The sequence below is a fragment of the Leptonychotes weddellii genome, chromosome 14, assembly GCF_054177405.1.
Source record: "Leptonychotes weddellii isolate Sample4059 chromosome 14, ASM5417740v2, whole genome shotgun sequence".
Classification (NCBI taxonomy): Eukaryota; Metazoa; Chordata; class Mammalia; order Carnivora; family Phocidae; genus Leptonychotes; species Leptonychotes weddellii.
This window is the reverse complement of record NC_138382.1, coordinates 15,819,982-15,831,760: the sequence shown is the minus strand read 5'-3', so window position 1 is coordinate 15,831,760 and position 11,779 is coordinate 15,819,982. Positions and strand designations below refer to the sequence as shown.

At 40.9% G+C, this 11,779-nt stretch overlaps 1 pseudogene; it reads right to left on the bottom strand.

The window, feature by feature from the left end:
- LOC102730217 (adenylosuccinate synthetase isozyme 2-like) overlaps positions 1-11,779 on the bottom strand; it is a 47,547-nt pseudogene that overhangs the window by 9,980 nt on the left and 25,788 nt on the right.

The following is an 11,779-nucleotide window of genomic DNA, read 5'->3' as shown; positions in this document are numbered from 1 at the left end:
CAATCCTAAATAGATCATTATTATAGTCAATAGGCACATAATTATTCTCTCAAAGTGCTATAAATGTATTTAAACACTCAATTTCTGTACTTTTCTTACTTCCCGCTAGTAAGTACATGGACTATGAGATAATAGAAAAAAAAAATATATTGGTCTGCCACCAGGTTCTGGCACAGAGCTCCTAAAACACTTGTAATTTCCTAATGATAAGAGCACGAACGGGGGCGCCTGGGTGGCTCAGTTGGTTAAGCGACTGCCTTCGGCTCAGGTCATGATCCTGGAGTCCCGGGATCGAGTCCCGCATCGGGCTCCCTGCTCAGCGGGGAGTCTGCTTCTCCCTCTGACCCTCCCCCCTCTCATGTGCTCGCTCTCTCTCATTCTCTCTCTCAAATAAATAAAAAAATCTTTAAAAAAAAAAAAAGAGCACGAGGAGCATCTTTTGTTCTAATATTTGGTCTTTGATCTTGTTTCCTGACATAGGGGTCCTAAAACCCTTATAACTTCCTGGGAGATTGGAGTGTCTTTTTTTTTTTTTAATTAATTTATTTGAGAGAGAGAGAGAGAAAGCCAGTAGGGGAGGGGCAGGGGGAGAGAGAGAAAGTCTCAAGCAGATTCTCCGCTGAGTGTGGAGCCTGATACAGAACTTGATCTTGACCCTGAGATCATGACATGAGCCAAAACCAAGAGTTGGACGCTTAAGCAGTTGAGCAACCCAGGCACTCCAGGAGTGTCTTTTATTTTAATGAGGTGACTCTGGGTGGGCACCTGGATGGCTCCTGGATGGGGACTTGTTACCAAAAGCCCCAGCCATGATTAGAAGCTTGGAATTTTCATCTCCTTCCCCCCATTCTCCAGTGAGGGGACAGGAGTTGGAAATGGAGTTAATAATCGATCATGCCTACGTGATGAAGCCTCCATAAAAGTCCCAGAAGCATAGGGTTTGGGGGGGAGCTTCCAGGTTGGTGAACACATCCACCTACTGGGAGAGTGACACACCCCAACTCCACCAGGACAGAAGCTCCTGCACTCAGACCTTGCACTGGGACATATTCTTCATCTGGATGCTTATCTGTATCTTTTATCATACTCTTTAAATAAGGAGAAACTGGTAAAAATAAGTGTTTGCCTGCGTTCTGTGAGCCACTCTAGCATATTAATCAAACCCAAGGAGGGGGTTGTGGGAACCTCAGGTTTAAAGCTGCCAGGTCAGAAGCACAGGGAACAACCTGGACATGAAGTGGAGGGCAGTCTTGTGGGACTTACTCCTTATCCTGTGGGATCAGATGCTAACTCTAAGTAGAGTGTCAGAAGTGAGTTGAATTGTAGGACACTAGCTGGTATCACAGAACATTCCTTGGTGGGGTAAAATGCACACACTTCTGGTGAGTGTGGTAGTCATGTTAGCGTAAAGGAGACACAAAGGAGAAAAACCGAGTTTCTCCAACTTAGGCTGGCATAAGTCCACAGGCCCCACACGGAGTAGCATGACTATACACAACCACCCTGGGTACATGCTCGTTAGATAAATCAATCCATGGAATAGGCAATGTTTTATAACAAATTTTCTCCTGTGTTTTTCAACTATTGTTGGTCTCAGGTTCCATTCTTTAAGAATATAGGACAATTACTTATTGATAAACTGTGATGAAATTTGCCCACATTGGCTTGATGATTTCTGACTCTTACATTGATGCATTTAAACAAGCAAACCCAGATACGATTTTCTCTTTGAAAGGATAAAGGTGGAACAGGAAAATTGTTACATGCCAGAAATTCAGAGATACTCCCTATTGAAGAAAAAATGAAAACTCTCATCTAGGCTTAGTGTTCTGCCTTAAATCATTTAATTTCAAGAAATATCTTTTAAATTGAAGAAGTATACATCACACAATTTACATGGTTAGTCCGGAATTACACTGAAAGTTCATTAAATCGCATCTAGGGAATTTAAGTGAACTCAAGTAAGTAAATTAAGTGCTGAGTTAATTAAGTTGTTAATTAGTTAATTAACTGTTATAGTTTTAAGTGATGCCATTAACAAACTGACATAAATTTCAGTTTTACTTTCCTATATTTAGAAGGCCTTCATGGAACTGTAAAAGCTTGAGGGCCTAATTCTTTCCACAGAGTTTTGAACCAAATACTAACATATTTATAATAAGATTTTTATTATTTAGGGTTGAAGGCATTTTAAAACAATTTGTCTAATTGCCTTTTTTTTTTTGCTTTTGCAAATCAGAAGATACTCTCTTCATTTGCTTTTTCTTCTATAAAATAGAATATCTAAGTGAAATAAAGATGAAAATACAGTGCATAACCAGTTTGGTGTATACCACCACATTTTTTTTTTAAAAAGTAAGCTCTATTGCCAAAGTGGGGCTTGAACTCATGACCCAAGATCAAGAGTTGCATGCTCTACCAACTGAGCCAGCCAGGTGCTCCACATTTCTGTTTGCTTTGGTTTATGGGGCAAGAAAGTTTCAGAAAGGTAGATTCCAGTTATGTGCTATAAAACAAACCACCCCAAAACTTGGTGGCTTAACATAATAACAATCATTTTTATGGTCCACAGATCTGCAAATTGAGCAGGGCTGCATGGGGACAGCTCATCTGTCCTGCCAAGGACTGGATGTTCCATTTCCAAGAAGGCTCATTCACATGGCTGGCAAGCTGGTGCTGGGAGCTCAGCTAGGGCTGTCTTCTGGAGCCTTGGTTCCTCTCCTCATGGGTCTCTCCTCAGGGTTGTTTGGCCTTCATCACAGCATGGTGGCAGGCTTCAAAGAGTGAGTTCTAAGAGGCCTTGATAGAAGTTGAAAGTCTTCTTATGACCTAGCCTCAGAAATCCCAGAACGTCATTTGTGCAGTATTATGTTGGTCAGCCCAGATTCAAGGAGAAGGTGATTACTCCATCTTTTACTGGGAAAAGTACCAAAGATATAAAGGAGTAATTCCATTCAGTAACTTAAGGAGGACATGTAAAATCACATAGTAGTTTTTGGATACTGGAAAAGGTGGAGATTTACATTTTTCAGGGGCACCTGGCTGGCTCAGTCGGTAGAGTGTGTGACTCTTGATCTTGGGGTTGTGACTTTAAGCCCCATGTTGGGTATGAAGCCTGCTTAAAAAAAAAAAAAAACTTTAGGGGAGGTGGGTGGGGGGATGGGCTAAATAGGTGATGGGGATTAAGGAGTATGCTTGTTGTGATGAACACCAGGTGTTGTATGGAAGTGTGAATCACTGTATTGTACACCTGAAACTAATATTACATTGTATTTCAACTAACTGGAATTTAAAAAAGAACTTAAGAAAATAAAATTCTCTTTTCCCATCTTTAAAAAATAATAGGGACGCCTGGGTGGTGCAGTTGGTTAAGCATCTGACTCTTGGTATTGGCTCAGGTCATGATCTCGGGTTCATGGGGTTAAGCCCCACATTGGGCTCCACACTTAGTGCAGAGTCCGCTTAAGACTCTCCCTTTTGGGCGCCTGGGTGGCTCAGTTGTTAAGCATCTGCCTTCGGCTCAGGTCATGATCCCAGGGTCCTGGGATCGAGCCCCACATCGGGCTCCTTGCTCTGCAGGAAGCCTGCTTCTCCCTCTCCCACTCCCCCTGCTTGTGTTCCCTCTCTCGCTGTCAAATAAATAAATAAAATCTTTAAAAAAAAAAAAAAGACTCTCCCTTTTCCAAAAAAACAAAAAAAGACTCTCCCTCTTCCTCTGCCCCTCCCCTCTGTACTTTCTCTCTCTAAAATAAATAATCTTAAAAAACTAAAATAAAAATAATAAAATAATAAAATTTTTCCTCAGTTAGGGCCACCCCACAACTAGCTGAACATTATGAGCAATACGTGAGCAGATAATACAGTAGAAGTCACAGTAGTTCTGGACAGAATATCTGGGTTTCTACTGTTAAGATTCTATTGTTCTATCTGAGAGATTTTGAGAAAGTTATTTAACCTTTCTGAGACTCTGTTTTCTGGTGTTTAAAAGAAGGATAAAAATATTGGCACTATTGGGGTATATCCCAGGGCAGGTGAGAAGCTCAAATGGGTTACTGTATAGAAAGAATGTATTTTAGATGGAAAAGCAAATTAAATATGTATTTCTGGACATTCTTACTGCCAGAATATAACTATTATATTATCGTCCTCATGCACATCTGTTGTTAATTAGTTTATACTGCATTTTTATCTATTTGTGTATCAGTAACCCAGAATTCTTGCCCTACTATGTTAACTGGGAATTAAGATTGCACGTGACCTCAGGCAATTTGCTTATACATTGGGAGGGTGTAATTCCTATAACCAGGAATATGAGAAAAAGGGCATTTCCCCACCATTGGAAGTTTGGACTTTGGGACGGGGAGGTGTAGGCACCTTACCTAATATGGATGTAGTACCTGAAAGAGTGGTGCTAGATTGGGGCTCATGTGAGTTTCTGTATCCATCAGGCTGTAAATCTGGGAGCACGAGCCATGGCACAAAAGGGTGTCAGTGGTTGCTAAGTGGTTGGCATTGGTGGTGGTGACCATGGTTTTGGCCCAACAGAGGCTAAAATGATATCAACTGGTCCTACTGAGGGATTGTCATTTGTGACAAAGCCAGGCAATTGGGCATCTGAGAGAAGCAAGCTTTAGAGATGAGGAAAGTAGAAAAAAAAATTGATTAAAACTCCACTAGAGGATTATGGTTGGAGATGCTTGATGAATTGCACTTTGATGCCCAAAAAGAGAGCACGAGACAATCCAGTGTCTTTCTCATGAAGGTAAAACTAAGTGGAGTGTCTGGGCCAGCTACAGGGAAGGAATGTGCCTGTGGGTTGGGGCTTGTTCAAGCATTAACTTAACAGAATTAAGGAAGTCATAGACATTCCTCTAAAATTTCTCCAGGCCTTTCTTTTACACCTTGATCAGTGTTGTGCATCTCATGTCCTTTGCTAGGCATGACCTCCTTTAGGGCAGCCCCCCAACCCTAACAAAGTCAGGCCTTATAAAATGTTCGGTGAATTGTATTTCCAAATGAGTCTAAGATACACTGTAGCAAATATTGGATTGGATACTGAGGAGTAGAGACCTTATTGTACCCTTATAATAAGTATTGGCTTCCTTAAAGATCAGAAAAGAGAAACTGGAGGCAGACCACTCTGGGTAGTCCAGTCGGCTACTTTTTGCTGCCTGGCTAGAGCATCTAGTGCTCTCAGATGCAACTGATTGGCAAAAACTGGTGAGATGGGCTTCACTTCTAAAAGCTTCTAAAAGCTCACAACCACAGAATTAAGTGTGCACAGTATGTACTTCGTAGAAATGGAATTCTGCTCATGGTGGCAGCATCCACATGAACTGGAGATGGCACCCGAGACTAATGTCCTGCATAGTGTGTGGGTAGAAATGGGTATAGAGAGTGAATAAAACAAATATTCTACATGGTGCTTAACATGTACTTGGAGCAACTTTTCTAAAGCAGGAGATCAATAAATACAAAACAATATACAGTAAATTCCCTGTTCTCTGGACAGTCAGGACATAAGTTGTTTATCAAATGATCAGGTTTTTAGAATGTCCTGTGAGGACTATATTTTATGGGAAGTATGGATTGTCTATTCAATGTCTATTCTTTCTTTCTTCCTCAGTAAGAGAACTCAGAATTGTTGGATCTGGCCACATGCCTAGCTGTAAGATGATATTTTATTCAAGATAGATAAGGGCACAAATAATAAGCATCCAGAGCTCACTAGAGGGGGGCTTTCCAAGGACCTTTTTCTGAAGGTGCAGAGTTGGCTAGAAAGCACAACCTTTGTGCCAACTCCTTCATTTTCTCTTCATCCTGCCTAGAATGCTAGGTAGAGTTGCAGCAGCCATCTTGGGACCATGAGGCAAACCTGAGGATGGAAATCACAATTAAGTTACTGAAGCAGAAAGAAAGAGCCTGTGCTCCAGATGACCATGGAGTGGCCATTCCAGCCCTAGACTGTCTACTATTATTTTTGGTTTCTGGTAATAGAGGCCAAGAGAAGTTCTTTCTTCAGGGTATTGAATGCAATGAAATTATTTAAACAGTATAGAGATAATGAACTTATTTTATGTGTATTTCTAACCTTTCCTTGTTCCATAAATGATTAAAGCTGGATTACAAGGGTTCCTAAATTACGGGATAGCACAAACTAATGTCAAAAGACCAAAAAAAAAAAAAAAAAAGTGAAGATATCAACAAGAAGTTTCTGAACATACTTTAATCTTTTGTTCCCTTCATTTTATAATCCAAAATTACATCAGAATCTTTTTTAAAAAAGATCTATTTATTTATTTTAGAGAGAGAGAGAGTGTGAGTGGGGGTGCAGAGGGAGAGAATCTCCAAGCAGACTCTCCACTGAACATGGAGCCCTACATGGGGTTCGATCCCACCACCCATGAGATCATGACCTGAGCTGAAACCAAGAGTCAGTTGCTCTACTCAAAGTTATTTCAGGATCTTTAATGACTTATGACCATCATTATGGACATCATATGTTGGAAATTCTGGTTAGTAGAGAGTCCTGTTTAATTGAATGCCTACTAGGGAGGTCTCAGGGTAGCGTAATGAAGACTTCTAACTGGCTATCACTGGCTCGACTCATCACAGTAACTAATACCTTCCAGTTCTCTGTAAAACATATCCATGCATGCTCCCTATAGCTGGTTGAGTAGCATCCTGTCCAGTAATCACTTGTGCTTCTTCCCAAATCCCTCTGTACCTATTGCACTTGTTACAATAATTATATAATTTAATGAAATATTATGTGATTTGGTAACTATAAGGGGGAAAGGAAAGAGTTGTTCCTCTGAAAACTAAGTCAAATGCTTGGAAAGGCTATAGAGATGAATTTTCCATAAAATTGTAAATTTTGGATTAGGTGCGGGGAAGCCAATTGTAACTGGGGGAAAAGGTCAGTCAACAATCTTCTGATTGCTTTGGGACAATCTTCAAGCGATAGTGCAATAAGAAAAAAAATAAATCCATGGAGAGCTCCAAAAGAACAGACCCAGAAGCAAAAAAGACAGCTCTACATCCGAAATTGGTTAATACACATATATTTAAGTGTTTTAATTGAAAAGAAGGTGTTTAAGGTATATATATATATATATATATATATATATTTTTAATAATTCTCCATTCTGTCAGACATGTTAAGTACCTTATTCTGTTAAGATGGATAAGAGTACTTCTGCTGTGTGTACAGAATTCACATAGTGCAGGCAAGTTAAATAAAGGGATGAAAATCCAGGGGGATTAAGCAGTGATTAAATGTACCAGGTGGCAAATAAGTGATGGTGGCATTCCTATCTCTATGTTATCCTGTGCTCTTGGAGGCAGACATTACTAATCAATCAACAATCTTCTGTTATCCTGTGCTCTTGGAGGCAGACATTACTAATCAATCACAGTCTTCTGTAATCAATCACCAATCAAGCCAGTCTCCAACTGGCTCCTTTTCAGTGTCAAACACCAAGAAGCTACTACCAGTTAACCAGTTGGCCCGTGACATTAAATCGGTCTGTCAACCCTGGCTTAGAGTACAATAGTGCAGTAGGCACAGATCATGGATTGGCATGTCAACTGAGGCTCTGCAGGTTGGAAATGGTCAGTAAGATATGCCAGGGGGATCTGGGTGGACATCCACCATCCACAGATTGCTAGGATTCATCTGGCCAACCTCCTTCTTCTAGGCAGTGTCCCTTTCCTCTTCACTCCATCAGTATTTCTTTCAGAACTGCACGCTGGTCAAAGAGAGGGCAAATTCTGTTGGGATGTACCTCAGAATCACTGTGGCTGAGTTACTCCTAGCAGCTTGGTGTGATAGCTTGACCCTGGCAACAGAATGTCCAGATTTGACCCTGACATCTCCTCTTCTTAGCTATGACTAAGGCAAGTTAACCTCTTCAAGTTTCTGTTATCAATAATAGGTTTATAAGGACTAAATGTGCTAATGCATGGAAAGCATAAAAGACTGGTTCCAGCATCTTCAAACTGTCCATATAGCAACGTTTTGTAAGCATGAGTCCATGAGCTCTTTGAAATCCTATGCACCTTATGCTCAGGCTCCATGATTTTCATCACATTCTCAAAGGAGTCTGGGACTAAAACAAAAGTAAACCAAAACAAGAAATACCTAAGGCTTTCTTGTTTAGAGCTGTGCTTATCAAATTTTAATGGATCACCTGAAGATCTTGTTAAAATGCTAATTCTAATTGAATAGGTCCCAAGTGGGGCCTGTGGCTGTGTAGTCTTGACAAGCTCCCAGTTGATGGTGATGCTGCTCACCCATGGACCACACTTTGAGTAGTGAAGGTCTAAAGTGCCCACTCCTTTATTTCCTTCTTCTGCCAAGAGGCACTATAACATGATTATTAAAAGCATGAGCTCTGGGGCCAGACAGCCTGGGTTTGCTTTCTGCCTTGACCTTTACTAATTCTGTAAGCTTGGTCAAGCTGCTGAACTTCTCTCTGCCTCAGTTTCTTCAACTGTAAAATGGGGGAAATAACAGTACTTCCACAAGAGGGTTGATATGAAGATTAAATGAGATAAAGAGTTTATAACAGTGCCTAAAGCATAATATGTGTTAGTCTTAGTTTATTTACCGCCTTGTGAGTACACTCTCTGTTGCTACCGCCACATTCTTAGCTGTCTCAGATGACCTAGCATTCTCTGGATTGTGTCATGCCCAAAGTAATGTCTCCCACCAATGACATAGGGGTCAGATAAAATTGTAAAACATAAAATATCCCTCTCTTGGTGGGGGGGGATAGATATAACAGGAAACGCTTGTTTAGTTCACTTTTTTACAAGCTAATTTTTTTAAAAAAGATTTTATTTATTTATTTGAGAGAGAGAATGAGATAGAGAGAGAGAGCATGAGGGGGGGAGGGTCAGAGGGAGAAGCAGACTCCCTGCTGAGCAGGGAGCCCGATGCGGGACTCGATCCCGGGACTCCAGGATCATGACCTGAGCTGAAGGCAGTCGCTTAACCAACTGAGCCACCCAGGCGCCCAACAAGCTAATTTGATCACAGAATTTGGAACGGCTTTTTCCACCTGACTCCTAATTCACGTGCATAAGACCTGGTATCATAAAGTAATAATCGTGGGAGGGTGTTTCTGAAGAGTGGCAGATGAAAGCAGGGTCACTCTGCAATGTAGCTTCAAAGCTGCACCCAGCTTTGAATCAGTACCACCCACCAGCCGAGTGCCCACCCTAGAGCACATACCTCTGCGAGGGCCTGGGCACTCCAGCGCATTCACTCTGTCCTGCCTTTGTCTCTGCCACATGCATGCAGGCCTTTGGCTCACACATGAACAAGTGCCACCGAGACAGGAGGGGTTGAGACGAGGAAGACTTTCTCATCCAGCGCTATACTCATGTCATAATTTTCCTTGTCCTGTCAGCGTGATGTCTTTGGCAGAGCATGCAGAGACATTGATTCCCCTCTCTAACCCTGCCTTTTGGATCTAGATTTTTGTTCTTTAAAGGAAATACAAGTTTGTGGCTAAATGATGAAGATGGTATCTGTTCTTTTTCCTCTTTTAAAAAAATGAGTCTGAGTATATTCAGGTCGAAAGAACAGATTACATTTTATGATTTAACTAGTAGAGAATTTTTTTTTTTTTTTAGAGAGAGAGCATGAGCGGGGGCAGGGGGAGGGGTGGAGCGAAAGGGAGAGAGAATCCTCAAGCAGGTTCCACACTCAGTGTGGAGCCTGACTTGGAGCTTGACCCCACAACCTGGAGATCATGACCTGAGCCAAAATCCAGAGTCTAACGCTTAACCAACTGAGCCACCAGGCAACCCCAGAATTTTTTTGTAAATCAACTTTATTGATGTACAATTTACAATAGAAAATGCATTCACTTAAAATGTATAATTTAATGAGTTTTGACAAACATGGGTGACTGTGTAACCAATGCTACAATCAAGGTATAGAACATTTCTATGACACCAAATGGTTTATGTCCATTTGAAGTTTCTCCTGCTCCAGGTAACCAAACTGATTTGATTTCTGTTCTCATAGATGCACCTCTTCTGGAAATAGAACTTTCATGTACGTGGAATCTTATGAATGAACTATTTTCTGTCTGGCTTCTTTTCCTCAGCATAATGTTTTGGAGAGTCATTATTTTTGTTTTATGTATCACTCCTATCAGTAGCAGAACCTTTTTATTTTTTTTAAACCTTTCTTTTTTTTTTTTTTTTAAAGATTTTATTTATTTATTTGACAGAGAGAGAGACAGCGAGAGCAGGAACACAAGCAGGGGGAGTGGGAGAGGGAGAAGCAGGCTTCCCGCGGGGCAGGGAGCCCGATGTGGGGACTCGATCCCAGGACCCTGGGATCATGACCTGAGCCGAAGGCAGACACTTAACGACTGAGCCACCCAGGCGCCCCCAAACCTTTCTTTTAACTCTGCTAAAATGTCAACCATTATGCATACATTATAAATTAATGATACATGCACCTTGAAAGATATTTTTATTTTTTTTAACATAGGTCAACTCATAGGTTAGGAATATCACTAAGTGCTAGAATATTTGAACAGCTCTGAATATTTTGCCGTTGTGAGGGCTGTATGGCATAGTGAATAGCCTGTGGTCACAGCACTGGCCCCGTCACTGACTTTGTGAATTTGACCAAGATCTGTCACCCATTAGGGCTCAGCTTGCCCATTTGTACTCGTCTTTTTTCTTTTTTTAAACAATTAATTAACATAGAGTATATTATTAGTTTCAGAGATAGAGTTTAGTGATTCATCAGTTTCATATAACACCCAGGGCTCATTCCATCATGTGCCCTCCTTAATGCCCATCACCCAGTTACCCCATCTCCCCCACCCACCTCCCCTCCAGCGACCCTCAGTTTGTTCCCTAGAATTAAGAGTCTCTTGTGGTTTGTCCTCCCTCCCTCTGATTTCATCTTATTTTATTTTTCCCTCCCTTCCCCTATGTTCATCTGTTTTGTTTCTTAAATTCCACATAGGAGTGAGATCATACGGTGTTTTGTCTTTCTCTGACTGACTAGTACTAGTTACTAGTCTTTGCCAGTTCCTGAGGCCCATTGGGGGCCTGACACATGTGTTGTCTCGGGACGGTCACTGAGCTGTGGAGCCAGCAGAGGGAGTAGGAGTCAACAAAGGAATTGCAGAGCCCAGCCCCCATCTCGAAGCCTCTGTGATGCATGCTGTCCTCTGTACAGCTGCTACGCTGTTCCAGAGCACAGCAAATCCTGTGGTGGGCCAATTTTTAAAGTGACTGATGACTCCTGATATCATTTTTCAAACTTATTTCTCTGATTAGGTGACAAGTGTGGTCTTCTTTTTTTTTTTTTAATATAAAAGGGATATAAACAAATCTCTGTGTGGTCTTATAAGCAAATAAAATAGATTCACATTCAAATTTATTTAAATTAACCTTTTAGTGCTTATTACCTTAGAGAAGAATTGTAAAAAAAACCAAAAACCCCAAAGTATTATAGGAGCCCCTTCAGAGTTGACTTTTCAAGGCAAAAACAAAGTTAGATTGAGTCATCCAAAATACAGTTTATAGAATTATCAAAAATGAAATATTTTATAACATACCATTGTCTGAAAATAGTCTTGAGGTTTTAAAAGCAACTGACTGATTTCACTCTGAGGCCAGATCTGTATAAACACAGTTAAATGGACATGTCATGCCATGAAATTTCCTGCATCTACCATCCCTGCACTTTCAGTCACAGAATTATTTCTGTTCTCCATTCACTTTTGCTTCTATGAACATA